Consider the following 26,947-nt stretch of genomic DNA (forward strand, 5'->3'; position numbering starts at 1 on the left):
CAATGTTATCTATATGAAACACATGAACCAATGCCCTCTAGTAGTCAAAATGCATTCAGATTAGAGACAGTCTTCAAGGTTTAAGAAATTAGCATATGAACCTCCTAGTTTTAGCTTTCAACTAAGAATATCAAGGGGACAAAGCAAAATTGGTGATACAAGTAAATTGGGAAGTTGTTTAAAATTACATGTCCTATTTAAAGCATGAAAGTTTTTTTTGACTTGACTGTCCCTTTAATATACTTTTTACCTTTGTGATTAACTTGTATCTAAACATCTTCTGTCAGCCCCCTGATCACATGACTTTGTATTTATTACCTATTGACTTGCATTTAGTACTGTGTTGTGCTAAACCTTAAATAACTCGCTGGGTGTAAACACATTGTTATCTATATGGCCCACATGAACTAGCAGTCTCCTGTTGAGTGAATCAAATACAAAAAGCATGTGATTAAGAGGCTGTCAATAGAGCACTTGAAACAGGTAGACATTTAGAGGTTTAAATGTTATTAGAAGTATATTAATATAACAATGTTGGTTGTGCAAAGCTGGGGAATGGGTAGTAAAGGCATTATCTAGCTTTTTAAACAATAACAATTTTTGTGTAGACTGTTCCTTTAAGTATTAAGTATGGATTATGAAAATATATAGGACTAGATTATGAGTGGCGTACTAATTGTTGCGCGCAAGTGAAAAGGGGTTTAATCGCGGCTGTTTGCGCACGTCGTTTTTTTTTGCTTGTATTACAAGTTGAAAGTAAACGCAATTGTTTGAGCGTAATTTAAGTTAACGCGTGTTGGGTTAGCGCAACCTCAGAGCTCTGGTTAACTAATAGGTTAATACTGCTCATCTTTTCTCATGGAGTTTAAAAGATATTATTTTAAACAGGTTCCTTTAACATATTCATATATATATATATTAAGCTTGCAGAAAATTATATACCGTATAAAATTATACGGTATATATCGCACGGAGTGGAAGTGGGTGGGGACGGCTACACTACAGAATTTTTTTGAATAAAAGTTGGATAGAGTGGGGTAAAATGTAATAAAACAAAGCATCTAAGTGATCTGGGAGGGGGTGGGGGGGGTTGGTCTTTGGGGGGGGGAGTTACACTAAAAAAAAAAAAAGCAAAAAAAAAAAAGCATTTTTTTAGTAAACTGCCAGTACCCAAGATGGCTATCAATAAGGTAGAGGGGGAGGGTTAGAGAGCTGTTTGGGGGGGGGGGGGGGGATCAGGGAGGTTGGGGACTAAGGGGGGATCCTACACATCAGCATATGTAAATATGCTAAAAAAAAAATTTTTTTAAAAATACCTTTTATTTTAGTAGTGGCAGACTTTCTGCCAGTACTTAAGATGGCGAGGACAATTGTGGGGTGGGGGAGGGAAGAGAGCTGTTTGGGAGGGATCAGGGGATGTGATGTGTCAAGTGGGAGGCTGATCTCTACATTAAAGCTAAAATTAACCCTGTAAGCTCCCTACAAGCTACCTAATTAATAGGGATGCACCGAAATTTCGGCCGCAGAAAGTTTCGGCCGAAAATGGCATTTTTGGCTATTTCGGTTTTCGGTTTTTTTAGCCTGTTATTTTCGGTAAAATTGTTTAGCATGTTTCAAATTTGATGCTAGCCTAGAGCTGCTGTTTAAGTTTATTACTTGACTTTCTGTTCTGCATATAATGAGTTTTCTAGGACTATACTTTATTTGGATAATTGGTAAAAAAAACCCTGTTAAATATGATTCTGTTACATAGAACTAAATTAAGAATAATACAGTATATTGATATTTATAATGTTTTAAGTAGGGATGCACCAAAATTTTGCTCGCAGAAACATTTTGGCCGAAAATGGCATTATTGTTTGCCTGTTTTTTTTTTCTTGGTAAAATTATTGTGTAGCATATTATTGTTTTAAGATATTTTTGTCCAATTTTAGTGTGTTACTTTCAATAGAAATGTGGGATTTTTTTATTGGCTCTAATTATGCAAAAAAAAAAACTAAAAAAAAATAATTTGAAAAAATACATTTTCGGTATCAGTTTCGGTTTTCGGCCAAGTGCATCCCGGATTTTCGGATTCGGTTTCGGTCCAGAATTTCCATTTCGGTGCATCACTACTAATTAACCCCTTCCCTGCTAGACATAATACACGTGTGATGCGCATCGGTATTTAGAGGCCTTCTAATTACCAAAAAGCAACACCAAAGCCATATATGTCTGCTATTTCTGAACAAAGGGGATCCCAGAGAAGCATTTACAACCATTTGTGCCATAATTGCACAAGCTGTTTGTAAATAATTTCAGTGAGAAACCTAAAGTTTGTGAAAAAGTGAAAGTTTTTTTTTTATTTGATCGCATTTGGCGGGGAAATGGTGGCATGAAATATACCAAAATGGGCCTAGAGCAATACTTTGGGTTGGCTACTACACTAAACTAAAGCTAACATTAACCCTACAAGCTCCCTAATTAACCCCTTCACTGCTGGGCATAATACACGTGTGGTGTTCAGCTGCATTTAGCGGCCTTCTAATTACCAAGAAGCAACGCCAAAGCCATATATGTCTTCTATTTCTGAACAAAACCCAGAGAAGCTTTTACAACCATTTGTGCCATAATTGCACAAGTTGTTTGTAAATAATTTCTGTGAGAAACCTAAAATTGTGAAACATTTAACCTTTTTTTTTCATTTGATCGCATTTGGCGGTGAAATGGTGGCATGAAATATACCAAGATGGGCCTAGATCAATACTTGGGGTTGTCTACTACACTACAATAAAGCTAAAATTAACCGTAGAAGCTCCCTACATGCTACCTAATTAACCCCTTCACTGCTGGGCATAATACACGTGTAGTTCACAGTGGCATTTAGCGGCCTTCTTATTACCAAAAAGCAACGCCAAAGCCATATATGTCTGCTATTTCTTAAAAAAGGGGATCCCAGAGAATCGTTTACAACCATTTATGCCATAATTGCAAAAGTTGTTTGCAAATAATTTCAGTGAGAAAACTAAAGTTTGTGAAAAAAATTGTGAAAAAGTGAACAATTTTTTTAATTTGATCTCATTTGGCGGTGAAATGGTGGCATGAAATATACCAAAATGGGCCTAGATCAATACTTTGGGATGTCTTCTTAAAAAATATATATACATGTCAAGGGATATTCAGGGATTCCTGAAAGATATCAATGTCCCAATGTAACTAGCGCTAATTTTGAAAAAAAGTGGTTTGGAAATAGCAAAGTGCTACTTGTACTTATTGCCCTATAACTTGCAAAAAAAGCAAAGAACAGGTAAACATTGGGTATTTCTAAACTCAGGACAAAATTTAGAAACTATTTAGCATGGGTGTTTTTTGGTGGTTGTAGATGAGTAACAGATTTTGGGGGTCACAGTTAGAAAAAGTGTGTTTTTTCCATTTTTCTCCTCATATTTTAGATATTTTTTATAGTAAATAATAAGATATGTTGAAAATAATGGTATCTTTAGAAAGTCCATTTAATGGCAAGAAAAACGGTATATAATATGTGTGGGTACAGTAAATGAGTAAGTGGAAAATTACAGCTAAATACAAACACTGCAGAAATGTAAAAATAGCCCTGGTCCTTAAGGGTCCATAGCGGGAGTAAAATGTGCCATCTTAGTAAAACTGTCAACTAGCACCAAAATAGTGTCAAGCCCAACAGATAAAAAGAGATCTACAATGAAATCCATATAGACACACGCCCATAGCACCTCAGAAACTAGTAAAAGATTAAGGGGACCCACCAGTGCCAAAGCAGAATGCTTTATCCTAGCACGTGTCACAGGATATGACAATTTTACATACATCTTCCAGCAGTTAGCCCACCAAGAGTTTCTAAAAATTAAGCCCATAATCTTCTTAATACCTCCATGTCCAGCAGCTGGTAAATCAAAAGAAAATATCATTCAAAAAGTGCTGAAAGGTAGCAGGAGCATTACAAAGTCCAAATGACATCACCAAATACAAAAAGTGTCCATAACGGGCGTGGAAGGCAATCTTCCACTCATTACCTTCCCTAATACGCACAAGATTATAAAACCCTCTCCGATCAATCTTAGTAAAGACTTGGGCTCCCTTAATCCTATCCCACATACATTTCAAGAATGAGCAGTAAAGGATAACGATTGTGAATAGCAATACTATTGAGGGCTCTGTAATCTACACAATGTCTCAAACCTCCATCCTTCTTCTTGACAAAAAAAAGATACCAGCATCAGCATGTAAAGTGGAGGGCCTAATAAAACCTTTGGCCAGATTCTTCTCAATATACTCTTTCAGATGTTGCATTTATGGGCAAGACAAAGGAAAAAGATTTCTCCATAAGGAATAGGGGCACCTGGAACTAAGTTGATAGGACAATTATATGGATGTCTGGGAGGGAGCAAATCTGCACTTTTTTTTCCCAAGACATCTGAAAAGTCTATAAGGTTCATAAACAGCTGGATTTTCTGTCAAATATTCAAAACTGCAGCAGGTTTGCTGAGGCAGGAATTTTTACAAAACTTAGAGACTAGCAAAACACTACCAGTCTCACAATTTATTAAAGTATTATGCAATTGAAGCCAAGGTAATTCTAAAATGAGTGGAAACAAAGGTGAAGCCACAACATCAAACTGTAGAGTCTCTGTATGAACAGTACCCAAAGGACACGGATACTGGAAAAGTCTCTTGAGTAACAGGACCACCATTCATAGGGCTACCATTACCAACAAAAAGTTGAACTAAAGTGTTCTTGATTGTAGCGGCATTTCAATATTTCTTGCTAGAGCGGAATTAATGAAACAGCCACTAGCACCCGAATCAATAATAGTTTCAACTATAATTTTACTGTGACCACTGCATTAAAAGAGGAACTGATAAAGAATATGCCACTAGAAAGGACAAAGTATTCAGGAAAACAGCTCCAGGAACTTTATTACCTTGCTTGGAAACTCTTTTTGGTCTCACAGGACAGTGAGCGTGGCCGCCCTTGCCGCTTGCAAGAGTAAAAGGTGTTTGGAGCGTTTAGAAACATAGGCCTAGATTTGGAGTTCGGCGGTAAAAGGGCTGCTAACGCTCCGCGGGCTTTTTTCTGGCCGCACCATAAAATTAACTCTGGTATCGAGAGTTCAAACAAATGCTGCGTTAGGCTCCAAAAAAGGAGCGTAGAGCATTTTTACCGCAAATGCAACTCTCGATACCAGAGTTGCTTACGGACGCGGCCGGCCTCAAAAACGTGCTCGTGCACGATTCCCCCATAGGAAACAATGGGGCTGTTTGAGCTGAAAAAAAACCTAACACCTGCAAAAAAGCAGCGTTCAGCTCCTAACGCAGCCCCATTGTTTCCTATGGGGAAACACTTCCTACGTTTGCACCTAACACTCTAACATGTACCCGAGTCTAAACACCCCTAACCTTACACTTATTAACCCCTAATCTGCCGCCCCCGCTATCGCTGACCCCTGCATATTATTTTTAACCCCTTATCTGCCGCTCCGTAAACCGCCGCTACTTACATTATCCTTATGTACCCCTAATCTGCTGCCCCTAACACCGCCGACCCCTAGATTATATTTATTAACCCCTAATCTGCCCCCCACAACGTCGCCGACACCTGCCTACACTTATTAACCCCTAATCTGCCGAGCGGACCTGAGCGCTACTATAATAAAGTTATTAACCCCTAATCCGCCTCACTAACCCTATCATAAATAGTATTAACCCCTAATCTGCCCTCCCTAACATCGCCGACACCTAACTTCAATTATTAACCCCTAATCTGCCGACCGGAGCTCACCGCTATTCTAATAAATGTATTAACCCCTAAAGCTAAGTCTAACCCTAACACTAACACCCCCCTAAGTTAAATATAATTTTTATCTAACGAAATAAATTAACTCTTATTAAATAAATGATTCCTATTTAAAGCTAAATACTTACCTGTAAAATACATCCTAATATAGCTACAATATAAATTATAATTATATTATAGCTATTATAGGATTAATATTTATTTTACAGGTAACTTTGTAATTATTTTAACCAGGTACAATAGCTATTAAATAGTTAAGAACTATTTAATAGTTACCTAGTTAAAATAATAACAAAATTACCTGTAAAATAAGTCCTAACCTAAGATATAATTAAACCTAACACTACCCTATCAATAAAATAATTAAATAAACTACCTACAATTACCTACAATTAACCTAACACTACACTATCAATAAATTAATTAAACACAATTCCTACAAATAAATACAATTAAATAAACTAGCTAAAGTACAAAAAATAAAAAAGATCTAAGTTACAGAAAATAAAAAAATATTTACAAACATAATAAAAATATTACAACAATTTTAAACTAATTACACCTACTCTAAGCCCCCTAATAAAATAACAAAGCCCCCCAAAATAAAAAATTCCCTACCCTATTCTAAATTAAAAAAGTTACAAGCTCTTTTACCTTACCAGCCCTGAACAGGGCCCTTTGCGGGGCATGCCCCAAGAATTTCAGCTCTTTTGCCTGTAAAAGAATAAATACAATACCCCCCCCCCCAACATTACAACCCACCACCCACATACCCCTAATCTAACCCAAACCCCCCTTAAATAAACCTAACACTAAGCCCCTGAAGATCTTCCTACCTTGTCTTCACCATACCAGGTTCACCGATCCGTCCTGAAGAGCTCCTCCGATGTCCTGATCCAAGCCCAAGCGGGGGCTGAAGAGGTCCATGATCCGGTCAAAGTCTTCATCCAAGCGGGGCAGAAGAGGATCTTCCATCCGATTGAAGTCATCATCCAGGCGGCATCTTCGATCTTCTTCCATCCGGAGCGAAGCGGCAGGATCCTGAAGACATCCAGCGCGGAACATCCATCCGGACCGACGACTGAACGACGAATGACTGTTCCTTTAAGGGACGTCATCCAAGATGGCGTCCCTCGAATTCCGATTGGCTGATAGGATTCTATCAGCCAATCGGAATTAAGGTAGGAATTTTCTGATTGGCTGATGGAATCAGCCAATCAGAATCAAGTTCAATCCGATTGGCTGATCCAATCAGCCAATCAGATTGAGCTCGCATTCTATTGGCTGTTCCGATCAGCCAATAGAATGCGAGCTCAATCTGATTGGCTGATTGGATCAGCCAATCGGATTGAACTTGATTCTGATTGGCTGATTCCATCAGCCAATCAGAAAATTCCTACCTTAATTCCGATTGGCTGATAGAATCCTATCAGCCAATCGGAATTCGAGGGACGCCATCTTGGATGACGTCCCTTAAAGGAACAGTCATTCGTCGTTCAGTCGTCGGTCCGGATGGATGTTCCGCGCTGGATGTCTTCAGGATCCTGCCGCTTCGCTCCGGATGGAAGAAGATCGAAGATGCCGCCTGGATGATGACTTCAATCGGATGGAAGATCCTCTTCTGCCCCGCTTGGATGAAGACTTTGACCGGATCATGGACCTCTTCAGCCCCCGCTTGGGCTTGGATCAGGACATCGGAGGAGCTCTTCAGGACGGATCGGTGAACCTGGTATGGTGAAGACAAGGTAGGAAGATCTTCAGGGGCTTAGTGTTAGGTTTATTTAAGGGGGGTTTGGGTTAGATTAGGGGTATGTGGGTGGTGGGTTGTAATGTTGGGGGGGGGGTATTGTATTTATTCTTTTACAGGCAAAAGAGCTGAAATTCTTGGGGCATGCCCCGCAAAGGGCCCTGTTCAGGGCTGGTAAGGTAAAAGAGCTTGTAACTTTTTTAATTTAGAATAGGGTAGGGAATTTTTTATTTTGGGGGGCTTTGTTATTTTATTAGGGGGCTTAGAGTAGGTGTAATTAGTTTAAAATTGTTGTAATATTTTTATTATGTTTGTAAATATTTTTTTATTTTCTGTAACTTAGATCTTTTTTATTTTTTGTACTTTAGCTAGTTTATTTAATTGTATTTATTTGTAGGAATTGTGTTTAATTAATTTATTGATAGTGTAGTGTTAGGTTAATTGTAGGTAATTGTAGGTAGTTTATTTAATTATTTTATTGATAGGGTAGTGTTAGGTTTAATTATATCTTAGGTTAGGACTTATTTTACAGGTAATTTTGGTATTATTTTAACTAGGTAACTATTAAATAGTTCTTAACTATTTAATAGCTATTGTACCTAGTTAAAATAATTACAAAGTTACCTGTAAAATAAATATTAATCCTAAAATAGCTATAATATAATTATAATTTATATTGTAGCTATATTAGGATTTATTTTACAGGTAAGTATTTAGCTTTAAATAGGAATCATTTATTTAATAAGAGTTAATTTATTTTGTTAGATAAAAATTATATTTAACTTAGGGGGGTGTTAGTGTTAGGGTTAGACTTAGCTTTAGGGGTTAATACATTTATTAGAATAGCGGTGAGCTCCGGTCGGCAGATTAGGGGTTAATAATTGAAGTTAGGTGTCGGCGATGTTAGGGAGGGCAGATTAGGGGTTAATACTATTTATGATAGGGTTAGTGAGGCGGGTTAGGGGTTCATAACTTTATTATAGTAGCGCTCAGGTCCGCTCGGCAGATTAGGGGTTAATAAGTGTAGGCAGGTGTCGGCGACGTTGAGGGGGCAGATAAGGGGTTAATAAATATAATATAGGGGTCGGCGATGTTAGGGGTAGCAGATTAGGGGTACATAGGGATAACGTAGGTGGCGGCGATTTGCGGTCGGAAGATTAGGGGTTAATTATTTTAAGTAGCTTGCGGCGACGTTGTGGGGGGCAAGTTAGGGGTTAAGAAATATAATATAGGGGTCGGCGGGGTTAGGGGCAGCAGATTAGGGGTACATAAGTATAACGTAGGTGGCGGTCGGCAGATTAGGGGTTAAAAATTTAAATCGAGTGGCGGCGATGTGGGGGGACCTCGGTTTAGGGGTACATAGGTAGTTTATGGGTGTTAGTGTACTTTAGGGTACAGTAGTTAAGAGCTTTATAAACCGGCGTTAGCCAGAAAGCTCTTAACTCCTGCTATTTTCAGGCGGCTGGAATTTTGTCGTTAGAGCTCTAACGCTCACTTCAGAAACGACTCTAAATACCAGCGTTAGAAAGATCCCATTGAAAATATAGGCTACGCAAATGGCGTAGGGGGATCTGCGGTATGGAAAAGTCGCGGCTGAAAAGTGAGCGTTAGACCCTTTAATCACTGACTCCAAATACCAGCGGGCGGCCAAAACCAGCGTTAGGAGCCTCTAACGCTGGTTTTGACGGCTACCGCCGAACTCCAAATCTAGGCCATAGATAGGTCCCGTAATCATTCCAATCTGCATAGGCTCTTCCTGAGGATAAGATTCAGCAGCAGCAGGACTTGATAAGGGGTTAGCAGGAAATGCTTAAGAAATCTCTGTAGTCTGAAAAGCAAGCCTCTATTGATGTCTTTCACAAAGTAATCTGTCAATTTGAACATCTAAGATAATCATAATTTCTAGGTCATTAGGAGGAACTGGTCAAGAAGAAAGGGTGAGTCACTCTGTATCACTGGAGAAAAAACAAAAGTCAGACACATAGTTCTCTACAGGTCTCTTGCCCTGATGAAGATCATAGTACAAAACACTACCCTCAAAGCAATAATAAAAAAAGTCCCAAGTATTAAGAATCACACTTTTCTTATGAACTAGATTATGGTCCCAATGTTGAGGTTCTACAGTTAGTAAATCTATGGCAGTGCAAACTTTAACAAAGTCTGTAGATTAAGTTACAGCTTTTAAAGTGAACAAAATCTGACAAGCCGTGATGAAAGAGCAGAAATTCTGAAATCTCCATTAAACTTCTCCGGTAAGGGTAGATTTGGCTTTGTATGAGGTGGGTAAATAAATTGCTGATGGCCAAAGGCTGATGACAAATTGACTCCTTCAGCTGTAGCAGTAAATGGGAAAGGAGGCACACTTGGGGAAACAGTAGCAGGGACAGAACTACGATTGGTGCAGCAGGTGCAGTGGCACTGGGACCAAGTGCTGTGGGGCCCATAGCAGCCAGTCTATACATAGGCATGTGCTCAATGTGTACAATCCTAATGCAGAACAGCCTTTTGTTAGTGCAGGTTGCAGTTCCAGCTATCCTTAAAATCATTATACAGAGCAGCATGTATATTATTACTATTGCTTGCTACTGAGTTACATTTGAGGACCAAAACATTTATTTGCATCAGGGCCCTTTGTTGAATAGGTTCGCTACTAAACAATAACAGTCTGTGCCTGAGCCTGTACACTTTCCACACTTTGTAAAAGGTTTAACTGAGAGTCCTACAAGTCTTGCAAAGTATGCACTAGGTAAAAAGCTGCTAAGTCTGGATTGTAATAATTTTCACCATCTCTGCTGGAATTGAGAGATTACCTGGTTTTTCAAATAGAATCAATAATGCAGAGAATAAATAGCAGGAACCAGTGAGTGCAGAAAAAAAGAGTAAATGGGTGGAATGCTGCTTTAAAGAAAACAGTATCTAAGTAAATGGAGTACATTCAGCAGAGGGGGCAATTACTAGTGGTGTTCCTCAGGGGTCAATTCTGGGGCCCATTTTGTTTAACATAATTATTAGTGATATCAGCAAATGGCAAAAGGGGAAAGTATGTCTGTTTGCAGATGATACAAATATTTGTAATAGAGTAGATGTTCCAGGGAGGTTGGACCAAATGAGAAGTCATATAAAAAAATTGGAGGATTGGACACTGCAAAGTGGAAAATTACAGACTCAATGACGCTTTACTGAATGTTACAAATTATTTAACTTGTTGGGCCTCATCTTGAGTATTGTGTTCTGGAGGGTATATCTCCAGAAGGATATAAACAAACTGGAATATGTGAAAAGGTGGATTTCTAAAATGGTACATTGTCTAAAAATAAAAAAATTACCAGGAGAGGCTGAGTTATCTAAATATGTATAGCTTAGAGAAGGGAAATATTTGATATGATAGTAACTTTCAAGTATATTAAGGGGTTTAGTAAAGCTGAGAATGTGAGTATTTTTCATAAAAAAGAAAAATTCAGGAACAAGGGGTCGTGATCTCAAGCTGAAGGGTAGTAGATTCAGGAGTCATTTGCGGAAGTACTTGTTTACAGGAAGGGTGATTCATTCACAAAATAAACAAGAGGCGGTAAAGACAAACACTGTGGGGGACTTTAAGAATGCCTGGGATAAGCATAAGGCTATCCTATGAACTAAATCAATTTATACTTTTAGTAAATATTAGACAGACTTGTTGGGCCTATGATTCATATCTGAAACAGAAAGAGAAGCAGTTTTCCAGTAATGAACAACAGCTCAATAGCTTGTTCTGTGGCCCAGTTGCCACCTGGGAGTAGCTTCTTTTTACCCAACTGTGCTTTTCACAGAGGAAAACTTTCCTGTAGTATATCAGTCTGATCCCACCTCTCTGTATGTATTAGTCTCCCTAAGCCAAAAAGGGGCAACCAGACATGGACTCCTTGCTCAGTATGCTTAGAGGAATATGGCTACACCTCACTGACAAGGCCCAATGAAGGCCAAAATGATCGCCTGAGGTTGCTGTGTTTCTAGTTCAGAGAGGAAGGACCTGGTATTTCGGTGCTGGACTGACCGTTATAGACCGGATCAGACTGATATACTACAGGAAAGTTCTACTCTGTGAAAAACTTTACTGGTCTAAAAAGAATCTGCACACAGGAGGTAAATCGCCATAGAACACGCTAACAATGGTATTGATCTGATTGTTCGTTCTCTCTGTATGCATGTATATAGTTCATATCTGCCATCAAAATCCATTTTTAAATGTTTCTACATTGAGTACAGGCCAAGGGACAGAATCAAATGAAGCATCCAAACCCAGGAGTCAGACAAAAAGGATTAGGTAAGCGCAAATGTCAGGACTCAGTTCAAAAGTTTATAAACCAGTAAATCAATCCAAAGATTAAGACAAAGTTTCTCAAATGTCACTCAGCAGTGCTAGAACATCTGCGTAGGTAAGGGGGGGGGGTAGGTAAATATGACAGTAGTTGGATTGGGATGTTGGATCAAGAGAAGGTTTGCTGAGGATAGGTGTGACTAGCACATGTTTAAGGAATGAGGGAAATATACCAGTGCTGAGGTAGAATTTGAAAATATGTGTGAGGGTTGGAGTAAGAGAAGGAGATATGGAGGGCAGTAGTTGTGAGGGGATGGAATCGAAGGGGACAGGTAGTGAGGTGAGAGGAAGATGTAAGGTAAGAAATGTATTCTTCAATAACAGGGGCAAAGGAGCTGAATGTGTGGCTTTTGGACATTTGCAAACAGTTGAGGGGGTTGGAGATTGGTAGTATGTTAAGAGATGATTTAATTTCTGATGGAATCAATGTTTTTGTTAAAGTGCCTGGCAAAATGTTGAGCTGAGAGAGAAGTGGTAATAGGAGGTAAGGGTTGCTGGAGAAGGGTATTAACAGTGGGGAACAGACATTTTGGGTTTGAAGAAAGAGTAGAGGTGAGAGTAGAGAAGTAATCCTACTTAGAGAGGCAGGGTTCAACATGAACTTTTAGTGAAGAAAGTCAGCTGAACACCGAGATTTTCTCAAATGTCACTCAGCAGTGCTGGAAGATTTGCCTAGGTAGCGTGTCAGAGGAGTAGGCCAGGGCTGAGGATGAGTGCATGCTTTTTGAGCTATGGTAAAAGGTGTGGTGCAAGTTTTCGAAGGACTGATGCAAGAGTTGAGTTGCAGTGACAGATAGATTGGTCAGGGCAGGAAAAGGAGGAGATGTATTCAGGGGCAAAACTACAGGGGGTGCAGTGGACGCAGCTGCAACTAGACCCCTGAGGGTGGTGGAGGTTTTTTTTTGTTTTTTTTTATTTCAATAAAAAAACATTGACCTGCCACTGACTGCCTGCACTGATATCATGTGAGTGTGATATGATGCTTTACTAGTGTCTCTGACTACAGGGGTTAGTGTTTCTGTTTTACCCATTGGTGTTTATGTGTGTGTGTGTATGTATGTATGTGACTGTGTGTGTATTTATGCATGTATGTGTGTGTGTGTATGTTTGTGGAACCAGCAAATTACAGACCTTGTTACTACAGCATGGGGGGGGCGGGGGGTAAACAGTGTCACTATACAGTACCCTTATATACAGTACGGGGGGGCTGGACCATGTCACTGACTACTGTGCTCACTTTATAAAGTACTGGGGTGGGTAGGGTCAGGCCAGCCATCTCACCGGCAGATTATAGACTGTCCTGTCACTAACTCACTATATACAGTACTGGGGGGTTAAACAGTGTCACTATATATAGTAATAGGGGGTCAGACCATCTCACAGACTGTGGGCAAATGGTACCTCCTTTTGCAGACATGTAATCTGATTCACATTTTTTTTCTGTGTTAAATGAAAAAATAAAATAAAAAAATGATATGTATCAAATTCAACTTTTTTTTTTTTGGGGTGGGGGCTTTTTAGATTCTTGCACCTGGGCCCTGTGGTTTCTAGTTACACCTCTGGATGTATTAGCAATGTATTAGCAAAAATGCTTCTTATAAAAGCTATAGCTGTTTCAAAAAGGTATTTAAGTATGCACCGTGCACCAGCATTTTAAACACAGCACATGCTCAGAGAGCCTAAGGAGCTTGTACCATTTAGTAACGACTCAATTTGCAAATTGCTGACATAATACAAGCCCCACTGGAGCTATATGCATCTGCAGTATTTTAAATGCTGGTGTACTGAGAATATCTAGCTATGCTTCAAATGCATGTGCAGAGAAAAACGTTAATACTAAACCAGTGATAACTTTTACTAGAAGCATGTTTGCCAATACAAGTGTCTTGCCAATATGTTTCTATTCAAAGATGTAATTCACCTACAGGGAGTGCAGAATTATTAGGCAAATGAGTATTTTGACCACATCATCTTCTTTATGCATGTTGTCTTACTCCAAGCTGTATAGGCTCGAAAGCCTACTACCAATTAAGCATATTAGGTGATGTGCATCTCTGTAATGAGAAGGGGTGTGGTCTAATGACATCAACACCCTATATCAGGTGTGCATAATTATTAGGCAACTTCCTTTCCTTTGGCAAAATGGGTCAAAAGAAGGACTTGACAGGCTCAGAAAAGTCAAAAATAGTGAGATATCTTGCAGAGGGATGCAGCACTCTTAAAATTGCAAAGCTTCTGAAGCGTGATCATCGAACAATCAAGCATTTCATTCAAAATAGTCAACAGGGTCGCAAGAAGCATGTGGAAAAACCAAGGCACAAAATAACTGCCCATGAACTGAGAAAAGTCAAGCGTGCAGCTGCCAAGATGCCACTTGCCACCAGTTTGGCCATATTTCAGAGCTGCAACATCACTGGAGTGCCCAAAAGCACAAGGTGTGCAATACTCAGAGACATGGCCAAGGTAAGAAAGGCTGAAAGACGACCACCACTGAACAAGACACACAAGCTGAAATGTCAAGACTGGGCCAAGAAATATCTCAAGACTGATTTTTCTAAGGTTTTATGGACTGATGAAATGAGAGTGAGTCTTGATGGGCCAGATGGATGGGCCCGTGGCTGGATTGGTAAAGGGCAGAGAGCTCCAGTCCGACTCAGACGCCAGCAAGGTGGAGGTGGAGTACTGGTTTGGGCTGGTATCATCAAAGATGATCTTGTGGGGCCTTTTCGGGTTGAGGATGGAGTCAAGCTCAACTCCCAGTCCTACTGCCAGTTTCTGGAAGACACCTTCTTCAAGCAGTGGTACAGGAAGAAGTCTGCATCCTTCAAGAAAAACATGATTTTCATGCAGGACAATGCTCCATCACACGAGTCCAAGTACTCCACAGCGTGGCTGGCAAGAAAGGGTATAAAAGAAGAAAATCTAATGACATGGCCTCCTTGTTCACCTGATCTGAACCCCATTGAGAACCTGTGGTCCATCATCAAATGTGAGATTTACAAGGAGGGAAAACAGTACACCTCTCTGAACAGTGTCTGGGAGGCTGTGGTTGCTGCTGCACGCAATGTTGATGGTGAACAGATAAAAACACTGACAGAATCCATGGATGGCAGGCTTTTGAGTGTCCTTGCAAAGAAAGGTGGCTATATTGGTCACTGATTTGTTTTTGTTTTGTTTTTGAATGTCAGAAATGTATATTTGTGAATGTTGAGATGTTATATTGGTTTCACTGGTAAAAATAAATAATTGAAATGGGTATATATTTGTTTTTTGTTAAGTTGCCTAATAATTATGCACAGTAATAGTCACCTGCACACACACATATCCCCCTAAAATAGCTATAACTAAAAACAAACTAAAAACTACTTCCAAAACTATTCAGCTTTGATATTAATGAGTTTTTTGGGTTCATTGAGAACATGGTTGTTGTTCAATAATAAAATTAATCCTCAAAAATACAACTTGCCTAATAATTCTGCACTCCCTGTATGTGCATTTTAATTTTCACCGGAATGTCTCTTTAATGCTTCTGTTTAGCTTGGTGTGAGGGTTAAAAGGAAAGAGTAGTAGGAAGTGCTGTGATGTTGCAAGTGAGGAGATAATGGTCAGAAAGAGGAAAATGGGAATTTGTGAAGTCTGACAGAGTGCATTGATAACTGAAAATCAGATCAAGGGAGTATCCATCTTTGTGAGTGAGAGAGTTGGTCCATTGTGACAGACTGTAAGAAGTGAGTTGGTGAAGTTTTGCTGCTCAGGGACAGTGGGATTGTCAGTAGGGAGGTTGAACTTCCTAAGAATAAGGCCAGAGATGTCTAGGGAGATGAAATAAGATAGCCAGGCAACAAAATGATCAAGAAATTGAGTTGAGGAGCTGGGGGGGGGGGGGGCAATATATAATCACAACACATAGAGAGAATAAGCTAATCATGTTGGTATAGAAGGAAGAAAAGCGAGGGAAGCGATGGGTTGTATTTGTTGAAAGGTGCAATAAGAGTAAAGTAAAATATATACAGCACCTCCTTTTATGTTTCCAGATCTAAGGGTGTGGCAGAACAGGAGAACCCCATGTCACAATGCAGCAGCGGGGGCCGTGTCTTAAGGATAGGGCCAGGTTTCTGTGAGAGCCATAAGGTTGAGGGAAGGGGTGATGAGGAGGTGGTTGATAGAAGTGAGCTTATACAACCATGTCGACCACCCTTTTTTGCTCCTAACCCTCCAATCCTTCGGCATCTGTGACACAGCCCTGTCGTGGCTCTCTTCCTACCTGTCAAACCGTACCTTTAGTGTAGCCTTCTCTGGGGCCTCCTCTGCCCCGTCACCACTCTCTGTCAGAGTACCACAAGGCTCTGTCCTCTGTCCCCTTCTCTTCTCAGTCTATACGTCATCACTAGGTTCCCTAATTAAGTCCCACGGTTTCCAATATCATTTGTATGCCGATGACACCCAAATCTACTTCTCTGCACCAGACCTATCTCCTTCCTTGCTAACCTGTGTCACTAACTGTCTTTCTCACATCTCTTCCTGGATGTCCTCTCACTACCTCAAGCTAAATCTCTCCAAAACTGAGCTCCTCATTTTCCCCCCTTCTTCCAAAATCTCCACCCCCAATATCTCTATAACTGTCGAAAACTCCATCATTACTCCTACCCTGCATGCCCGATGTCTCGGGGTCACATTTGACTTAGATCTTTCCTTCACTCCTCACATTCAGTCCTTGGCTAAAGCCTGACACTTCCACCTTAAAAACATCTCCAAAATTAGACACTTCCTTACACAAGACACAACTAAGATTTTAATCCACTCTCTCATTCTTTCCCGCCTTGATTACTGCAACTCTGTCCTCTCTGGTCTCCCCACCTGCCGCCTAGCTCCTTTACAATCCATAATGAATGCCTCTGCCAGACTCATCTTCCTTACACGTCACTCTCCATCTGCTGCTCCTCTCTGCCAATCCCTTCACTGGCTTCCTCTTGCCTCTAGGATCAAACACACAATTCTCACTCTGACATACAAAGCCCTCAACTGCACTGCTCCCCCCTACATTTCAGACCTTGTCTCAAGATACTCTCCCTCCCGTCCCCTTCGCTCTGCTCATGACTTCCTACTCTCCTCCTCTCTGGTTACCTCATTGCACTCCCATTTACAGGAATTCTCCAGACTGGCACTCATCTTGTGGAACTCTCTGCCTCGCCCCACAAGACTCTTCTCCCCTAGTTTTGAATGCTTCAAGCGCTCCCTAAAGACTCTACTGTTCAGGGATGCATACAACCTATGCTAACCTTACTTTATACCAGTTCCACTCCTCCATTGCTATCCCTTGAACCCCCTTAAGTTCAGCTGTCTGTAGATCACCTTCTTAAGAGCTAATTACAACAGTGCAACTCTTGGCAGGGCCCTCTACCCATTTGATCCCTTTAATTGTTTTGTTGTACTACCCTCTGTTTACAGCGCTGCAAAATCTGTTGGCGCTCTACAAATAACTGATAATAATAATAATAACCATAATGAGAGTTTCAGAGTGCACAAACAAAGGGTGTGTTGGCTTTAGATACAAAATTAACTTGCGTGAGGTTTCCAGAGTTATGGTTTCTAGGTCTATGGAAAGGCATACATTGGTGGGCAATGTTAGGGAGTTATGGAGGGCCAGGATTGTGAGAGATATCCCTAGCAGCTAGTATGAGCAAAAGGGAGACTGACAAAAGATGAGATACAGATTTGCAGTATTAAGAGTATCTTTGGTATTTAGTGGAGGATAAAAGAGATGAGCAAGGGGGAAGAAATTAAAAATATACTTTGTTCTATACAAAATGTAGCAAAAAGGAACATTAAGATATGGTGCATTTTTACAAAAAGGGAATCAGTAAAACACACCAAACACAATATTGCAAAAGAACTTGCCTTGTGTCTTATCCCTTGTTCAATCCTTATTCAATTCTTGTATAATTATTTTGCCTAGTTTTTATGGCCTCACTTATAAAATACTCACTTAAGAAATGCAAATATATACTAATATGCTTGTGCTATCTGCCCTTTGCAATGCATTCCCCAAACTAGTATTACATTTATAAGGCAGAGCAGTCAGCTGGGTCCACTAAATTAGCTAATGACAGGATCACAGACAGGCCAATTGGGAAGTTTGATTCAGGCCAAATCGGGGTAAGATAAGTTAAAATAACAGACAATAGAATTTGGAAGTTATGCCATTAGTCAACTATATATTTAAGAATTATAGCAAGTATTTACAAGGCTTGAACATCACATAACAAATGACAAGACATTAGAAATAAGTAAATTAGAAATATCAATAAACTACAGTACTTATTGAATAGCATATAATCTTATAATATATTGACATACCAAAAGAGTTACAGAGAGTGGGATTAGCAGCCAGTGCCGGACTGGGAATGAAAAGCAGCCCAGGAAAATTTGTAGACCAGCCCTAAATTGTGCCGCAACCATAGAATACAAGCTGTTCTCTGTTTTTTAACACTTTTAATTTTTGTTTACTTTGATTTAACAAATATTTTTTTTCTAAAGGAGTACTGTTTCATATCCCTTTAACTAACCAGTATGGTATAAATAATTAGCATTTGAGACTAAGAGCTTGATAATATAATCTTCGCCAGCTCAAACCTACTTTTTCTCACTGACTCTCACAAGGCTACCCCGGTGCAATGATCGTAAAAAAGGGGCAGTCCCTGCGAGTGGCGAGGTGGCTCCTATAAAAGTATTGGAGCTCGCTGGATAGCGACACTTTGCTCCTTAGTGCGAAGTTAGCAGGGGAAGCACTTTAAAATTAAAATCCTGCAGCCAATATAACCCAGATTATGCTGCTTTCTGCATAGAGCATCTTACATTCGCCTACATTTTAGTATGCATTTGTTTTTCTATTGGGGTTATAAGTGTTTGTATTGTTTTGAGAAAAATCTGTGAGATCTACCGTGTGAAAATCTTTATAGAATTACACTGGGATTCGAGAAACATTTTCATATATGCCCATGGAACGCCCATGTTCAGCCCATTTTACGATAAAACAACAATTACGCTTTGCATTTTGTATTTATAAGTTCAAATTCCTGTGGGAGTTTTGCACATCCAGTGTACTACAATTACGATTTACGCTGTGCATATTTAAAGGGACACTGAACCCAAATTTTTTCTTTTGTGATTCAGATAGAGCATGACATTTTATGCAACTTTCTAATTTACTCCTATTATCAAATTTTCTTCATTCTCTTGGCATCTTTATTTGAAATGCAAGAATGTAAGTTTAGATGCCGGCCCATTTTTGTGAACAACCTAGGTTGTCCTTTCTGATTGGTGGATAAATTCATCCACCAATAAAAAAATTGCTGTCCAGAGTTCTGAAACCCAAGAAAAGCTTAGATGCCTTCTTTTTCAAATAAAGATAGCAAGAGAACGAAGAAAAATTGCTAATAGGAGTAAATTAGAAAGTTGCATAAAATGTCATGCTCTATCTGAATCACGAAAGAAAAAATTTGGGTTCAGTGTCCCTTTTATTTGATTTATTCCTGTGTAAATTACATACAAATTTTACTTTTTTGTTAACATACGATTTTTGGTGAAGAATTTTGTGCACCTTAACAATACAATTTTTCCCCTGCTTATTTTTGTGTGAATGGTTCAAATATTTGTTTTGTATGATGTTTAAAATATGAATTTTGTTGTGCACATTTCATATAAAAATGCAGTATACGCCTTATTTTGGGGGGATTTTTATAGGGGTATTAGATTAGGTTTTAAAAAAATATTTTTGATAATTTGGTTTATTTTTTTCTGTAATTTTACCTTTTTATTTTTTGTAATTTTAGATTTAATTATTGTAATTTCATCTTGGGTTTTATTTTTAATTTTAATGTTAGGATTTTTTTTTTTTTATTGTAATTTAGTATTTATTTAATTCATGTAATAAGGGTTAATTTAGGGGCTGTTAGGTTAAGGGGCTTAGTGATTAGAATTGTTTTTTGCATTATGGGGGATGGCGGATTAGGGGTTAATAGTTTAAATAGGTAGATTGCGTTGTGGGGGATGGCAGATTAGGGGTTAATAGTTTAAATAGGTAGATTTTGTTGTGGGTGAATGGCGGATTAGGGGTTAATAGTTTAAATAGGTACTTTGCAATGTGGGTTAAAGGCGGACTAGGGGTTAATAGTTTAAATAGGTACTTTACAATGTGGGGGAATGGTGGTTTAGAGGTTAATACATTTTATTGTTAGTTGGGATGTGGGGGGTTGGCAGTTTAGTGGTTAATACATTTTATTGTTAGTTGTTATGAGGGGAAATGATGTTAATAACTTAATAGATACTTTGCGATATGGGGGTTGGTGGTTTAGGGGTTAATGCATTTATTAGTTATTACGTTAGAGGGATGGCAGTTGAGAGGTAGATACTGCACATGCTTTAGGTGTTTGCTTTTATTTTAAAAGTGAGCGACGGGTAAAATATACGAGTCGCACTTGTGGACCCTTATATGCGATCAAGTGTAGTGTAAAGGTCGGGTTACCATACTAACCTATTAATTTTGAAGAAATTCAGCATCGGGTGGAAGCGTTAACACAACGCTAAATTACACTTACACGAAATGGGCGACTGCACGCAATGTGCTAAATAAGTTTATGGAAACCAGGTACTAAAATGGAGCCGTAAATTACTTTTAACTGCCTGCAACTTCGGTAGATTATGGTTCCATTTTTAACGGCTTAATGGAAACAAGCTCATATACTTTTATGATAGTGCACTGCTAACTGCCCTCACTAAGCAATTACGATCTGTACAAATCCAGATCTTAGTGTGCTGCACTTTCACAAGAAGAATCCTGGCTGTGAACAGAGCTGAATGCTGCTAGCAGTGAACAAAACTGACAAATGCACATGTATAATAAAATTGTTTTACCAAGGGGGATATGTATCAAGCTGTCAACCACAAATATGCCGGAATTCTGCAAATAATTGTTGCGAGCTTGATCCGACCTAATTATCAAAGCCTACAGAATGGCAAATGTTGAAATTTGTGACGTAACATACGATCCGCCGGTCTCAATCCAACGCAGATCGATGCTTACATCATTACAGATGTTCCGAATACACATTTGACTCTGACACTTTTTCAATGTTATCAAATTTCTAACAGGTATGCTCATGGCTATTCTGGCCCAGTGTAACTGGTTTTCAATCCGCCACCCTGGAGGCCGCGGATGCCATAGGAATCAATGGAGTCCGAAAGCAGCAAAAGCTTATGTTCGATGCTGCCAGATATCCCATTGATTTCTATGGTTGAAAACCAGTTACGTTTACACCTAACACCCTGACATAAACCCTGAGTCTAAACACCCCTAATCTGCCGCCCCCGACATCGCCGCCACCTAAATAAAAGTTATTAGCCGCTATCCCACCGCTCCCCGACCCTGCCGCAAACCTAAATAAATGTATTAACCCCTATCCTGCCACTCTCCGACCCCGCCACAACCTAAATAAAAGTATTAACCCCTAAACCACTAAATATAGGGGTATTAACCCCTAAACCACTGGCCTCCCACATCACCACCACTAACTAAACCTATTAACCCCTAAACCGTCAGCCCCTCACATCGCCATAAACTAAATTAAGCTATTAACCCTAAACCCCTAAACAACCTGCTAACTTTAAATTAAAATTACAACATCCCTATCCTATAATATAAAAGGCCAAGTGTGTTTGTCCGAAGCTGTCATGCGCAGTAGAGAAAGCGCGAGCACAAACACATTTGGCCTTCAACAAACTGACCTGGCATCTGCGCCTGGGCCGAACGTGCGTGATGGGGTGGGGCCATACATGATGCAGATGGGGCCATGCGTGACGCGGGCAGGGCCGTGCATGACGCGGGTGGGGGCGGGTGTGATGTGGGCGGGGCTGTGCGGACAGGAGAGAGAAAACACAAAAGAGGGGGGATAGAGAGAGAACAAAATAAGGGGGATAGAGAGAGCAAAAGAGGGGGGATAGAGAGAGCAAAAGAGAGGGATAGAGACAACAAAATAGAGGGGAGAGAGAGAGCAAAATAGGGGAGATAGAGACAGCAAAAGAGAAGGGGGAGAAAGGGGAGAGAGCAAAAGAGAGGGGAGGGACAGCAAAACAAAGGGGAGAGGGAGAGCAACATAGGGGAGATAGAGAAAGCAAAAGAGAGGGAGACAGACAGCAATAGAGAGGGGGTGAAAGGGGAGAGAGAGAGCAAAAGAGAGGGGAGAGAGAGCAAAAGAGAGGGGGGAGAGCGCAAAAGAGGGGAGAGAGAGGGGGGATAGAGAGAGAGCAAAAGAGGGGGGATAGAGAGAGCAAAAGAGAGGGAGAGAGAGCAAAATAGGGGAGATAGAGAGAGCAAAAGAGAGGGGTAGAAAGGGGAGAGAGCAAAAGAGAGGGGAGAGAGAGCAAAAGAGACGGGGTGAGCGCAAAAGAGGGGAGAGGGAGAGAGAGAGAGCGCAAAAGAGAGGGGGGAAATAGAGGAGGGGAGAGCGAGAGCAAAAGAGAGGGGAGAGAGAGAGTGCAAAGGAGAGGGGGGAAAGAGAGGGGGGAGAGAGATAGCAAAAGAGAGGGGGAAAGAGAGCAAAAGAGAGGGAGAGAGAAACAGCAAAAGAGAGGGGAGAGAGAGAGAGCAAAAGAGGGGGATAGAGAGAGCAAAAGAGAGGGGGAGAGAGAGAGAGCAAAAGAGAGGGGGAGAGAAAGCAAAAGAGAGGGAGAGAGAGAGCAAAAGAGAGGGGGAGAGACAGCAAAAGAGAGGGGGAGAGAGAGAGCAAAAGAGAGGGGGAGAGAGCAAAAGAGAGGAGGGATAGAGAGAGTAAAAGAGGGGGGATCGAGAGAGCAAAAGAGAGGGAGAGAGACAGCAAAAGAAAGGGGGGGAGAGAAAGCAAAAGAAGGGGGATAGAGAGAGCAAAAGAGAGGTCGAGAGAGAGCAAAAGAAAGGGGGAGGGAGACAGCAAAATAAAGGGGTGTGTGCAAAAGAGGGGGATAAAGAGAGCAAAAGAGTGGGGATAAAGAGAGCAAAAGAGAGGGAGAGAGACAGCAAAAGAGGGGGGGGGGAGACAGCAAAAGAGGGGGGGGGAAGAGCAAAATAAGGGAGAGAGCAAAAGAGGGGGGTAAAGAGAGCAAAAGAGAGGGAGAGAGAGAGCAAAAGAGAGGGAGAGAGAGAGCAAAAGAGAGGGAGGAGAGTGCAAAAGAGAGGAAGGAAAAGAGAGGGGGGAGAGAGAGAGCAAAATAGAGAATGGGGGAGAGAGAGAGCAAAAGAGAGGGGAGAGAGAGCAAAAGAGAGGGGGGGAGAGAAAGCAAAAGAGAGGGGGCAGAGAGAGTAAAAGAGAGGGGGGATAGAGAGAGAGAGCAAGGGGTGGAACCGCTGTACTGCAAAAAATGGCCCGTGTACACGGGCTTTAGGACTAGTCTTAATATAAATTAAAATTTACCTGTAGAATTAAATTAAACTCATTTTAAACTATTAATTAACCTACCCTAACTATTATACTACAATTGAATTAAACTAGCAATTAAATAAACTATAATACATATTATAGAAACCTAACCCTACCAAAATTATTTAAATCTACTATTAAACCTTATTAAAATTACTAAAGTACAAAAAAAAAACCACTAAGTTACAAAAAAAACAAACACTAAATTATGAAAAATATAAAACCACATTATCAAAAATAAAAAAGAATTACATCTTATCTAATAGCCCTATCAAAATAAAAAGCCCCCCCAAAATAAAAAAAAACTACCAATGACCCTTAAAAGGGCCTTTTGTGGGACATTGACCGAAAAGAAATCAGCTCTTTTACCTGTAAAAAAAAAATACAAACACCCCCTTAACAGTAAAACCCACCACCCAACCAACCCTCCCAAATAAAAAATCTAAAATATTCCTAAGCTCCCCATTGCCCTGAAAAGGTCAGTTGTATGGGCATTGCCCTTAAACGGGCATTTAGATCTTTAAAAATGCCCAGACCCTAATCTAAAAGGAAAACCCACCCAAAAAAACCTTAAATAAACCTAACACTAACCCCTGACGATCAACTTACAGTTATTGAAGTCCCGCTTGAAGGATCCATCCAGCCTCTTTGATCTTCATCCAGCCGGCGAAGTCCTCATACAGGCAGAAAGAAGTCATCATCATCCAGACGGCATCTTCTATCTTTATCCATCCGGCGCGGAGCGGGTTCATCCTGAAGACATCTGGCGTGGAGCATCCTTTTCATACGCCGCTGTAAACTGGAACTTCAATGCAAGTGGCGTCATCCAAGATGGCGTCCCTTGCATTCCTATTGGCTGAAAGATTTCAATCAGCCAATAGGATTTAAGCAGCTCTCATTCTATTGGCTGTTCCAGTCAGCCAACAGGATGAGAGCTCGATTGGAACAGCCAATAGGATTTTAGCCGTTCTAATCCTATTGGCTGATTGAAATCTTTCAGCCAATAGGAATGCAAGGGACGCCATCTTGGATGATGTCACTTACATTGAAGTTCCAGTTTATGGCGGCGACCGTATGAAGAGGATGCTCTGCGCCGGATGTCTTCAGGATGGACCCACTCCATGCCAGATGGAAGAAGATAGAAGATGCCATCTGGATGAAGACTTCTCTGGCTGGATGAAGATGGAAGAGGCCGCCCGGATGAAGACTTCTTGCCACTTGGATGGATCCTTCAAGCGGGACTTCAATAACTTTAAGTGGATAGTCAGGGGTTAGCGTTAGGTTTTTTTAAGGGTTTTTTGGGTGGGTTTTATTTTTAGATTAGGGTCTGGGCATGTAAAAGAGCTAAATGCCCTTTTAAGGGCAATGCCCATACAAATGCCCTTTTCAGGGCAATGGGGAGCTTAGGTTATTTTAGATTGGGGGGTTGGTTGGGTGGTGGGTTTTACTGTTGGGGGGGTTTGTATTTTTTTTACAGGTAAAAGAGCTGATTTCTTTGGGGCAATGCCCCACAAAAGGCCCTAGGCTAGGGTTTTTTTATTTTGGGGGGCTTTTTTATTTTGATAGGGTTATTAGATTAGGTGTAATTCTTTTTTATTTTTCATAATGTGATTTTTTTATTTTCGTAATTTAGTGTTTTTTATTTTTTGTAAATTAGCGTTTATTTTTTTTGTAATTAAGTAATTTGTAATGAGGTTTAATAGTAGATTTAAATAATTTTAGTAGGGTTAGGTTTTTTTAATATGTAATTTAGTTTATTTAATTGTTAGTTTAATTTAATTGTAGGATAATAGTTAGGGTAGGTTAATTGTTTCAAATAGTTTATTTTAATTCTACAGGTAAGTTTAAATTTATTTTAAAATAGGGATGTGGTAATTTTAATTTAAAGTTAGTGGGTTGTTAGGTTTAGGGGTTAATAGCTTAATTTAGTTTATGGTGAAGTGGAGGGCCGGCGGTTTAGGGGTTAATAGGTTTAGTTAGTAGTAGTGATGTGGGAGGCCAGAGGTTTAGGGGTTAATTAACTTAATACGTTTATTTAGTGGTGGCAGGGTCGGGGAGCGGCGGGATAGGGGTTAATAACTTTATTTATGTGGCAGCGGGGTCGGGGAGCGGCGGGATAGCGGTTAATAACTTTATTTATGTTGCGGCGGGGTTGGGGGTTAATAACTTTATTTATGTTGCAGCGGGGTCGGGCAGTGGCGGGATAGGGGTTAAACATTTTAGTATAGTGGCGGCGTTTAGTGGCAGGGTATAAAAAAAAGTTGGTTAAAAGCCGAATAGACTGCTAGTTAACAACAGTCCGATGCTCATCGCCCCGTACTTGGTGCATGTCTTTTTGCCGGCTTTTTTTATAAATATGGAGAGCGTATTGAGATACGCGGCCGCGAAGTTAGGCGAGGGCATTGGTGCCGGCGAATGCAACAAAGGTTAAATATAAATTGCAGAGAAGGAAAGTTAAAAAAAAGAAAGAAAAAGAAAGAAAACAATTCTTACAGTGGTTTAATAAAGTTGCATTGAGTCCTAAAAAGAAACAAGCACCCAGAACAAACCAAAAATTTGTTTCCACATAAAATAAAAATCCAGTTAAAAATAAGTGAGAATATCCAATAAGAAAGCTGAGTTCCTCATTTCAACCTCCCTCTGTCTTCACTCAATCTTTTTACTCATGCCCTATTCACGTCCATCACACACACTCTCATCCTTGTTACCATGAGAATAAATTACATCTGATAATATAAGTTAATTGAAAATATTTTTAAAAATGTATGCTCTGAACCATGGAGATATTGTGTGTTTCATGTCCCTTTAAGAAAAAGGAAAAAAAAACAACAACCCAGGAAAAAAATGATTTCCAGATTATTTTTGCATCCAAATATACAAGTATTTCTCTTTAAAGTATACAAAGTGTAGTTGATTTCCACATTCCACATTATTCGTTCAATAGATTTTCTGGTTCCAACAAATTATTATATTAAAGGGACATTAAACACATTTTGTAATTCAATATTGTAATTCAATATGTTTATAAAAATAGAGGAAAAATTCTTTGAAATATACTTTAATTGTTTATTTTATCCTCTTTTCCTGAAATTTAAATCTGAAAATGGGGGGGGGGGGGCTCTGCATTTCCTGCTAAAGGGGTACGATTTCATTCACCTGCTTCTTTGGATTTCTATACAGAACTTTGTTTGATTTCTCTTTCACAGAAGATTTCTGGACTTTATATCCTGTTTTTGTGCACTTTTATACACTTTTGTTTATTTTTGTGTATTGTTACAGGTCACTATTTGTTATTTCATACTGTACATTATGTCCATTATTTATTCAGTATTTAAAATCTTTAGGGCTAGATTACGAGTGGAGTGCAAAATTGTGTTTTTGCAAAACTGATATTTGTGCTCCACTCAGTAATACCAGCGCATGCAAATGTGCATTGGCATTACAAGTTAAGTGCAATGCGAACGCAACCTCGCGTTCGCATTGCCTGGAAGCTTTGCGCTCACAAGAGTGCACTTCCATAGCCTCCAATGGGAGCCTCGTTCTCATCCCATGAGACACTGCAAAGAACCTAGCACATCTCAGGGGGT

This window comes from Bombina bombina, chromosome 1, assembly GCF_027579735.1.
Source record: "Bombina bombina isolate aBomBom1 chromosome 1, aBomBom1.pri, whole genome shotgun sequence".
In the NCBI taxonomy this organism is placed as follows: domain Eukaryota; kingdom Metazoa; phylum Chordata; class Amphibia; order Anura; family Bombinatoridae; genus Bombina; species Bombina bombina.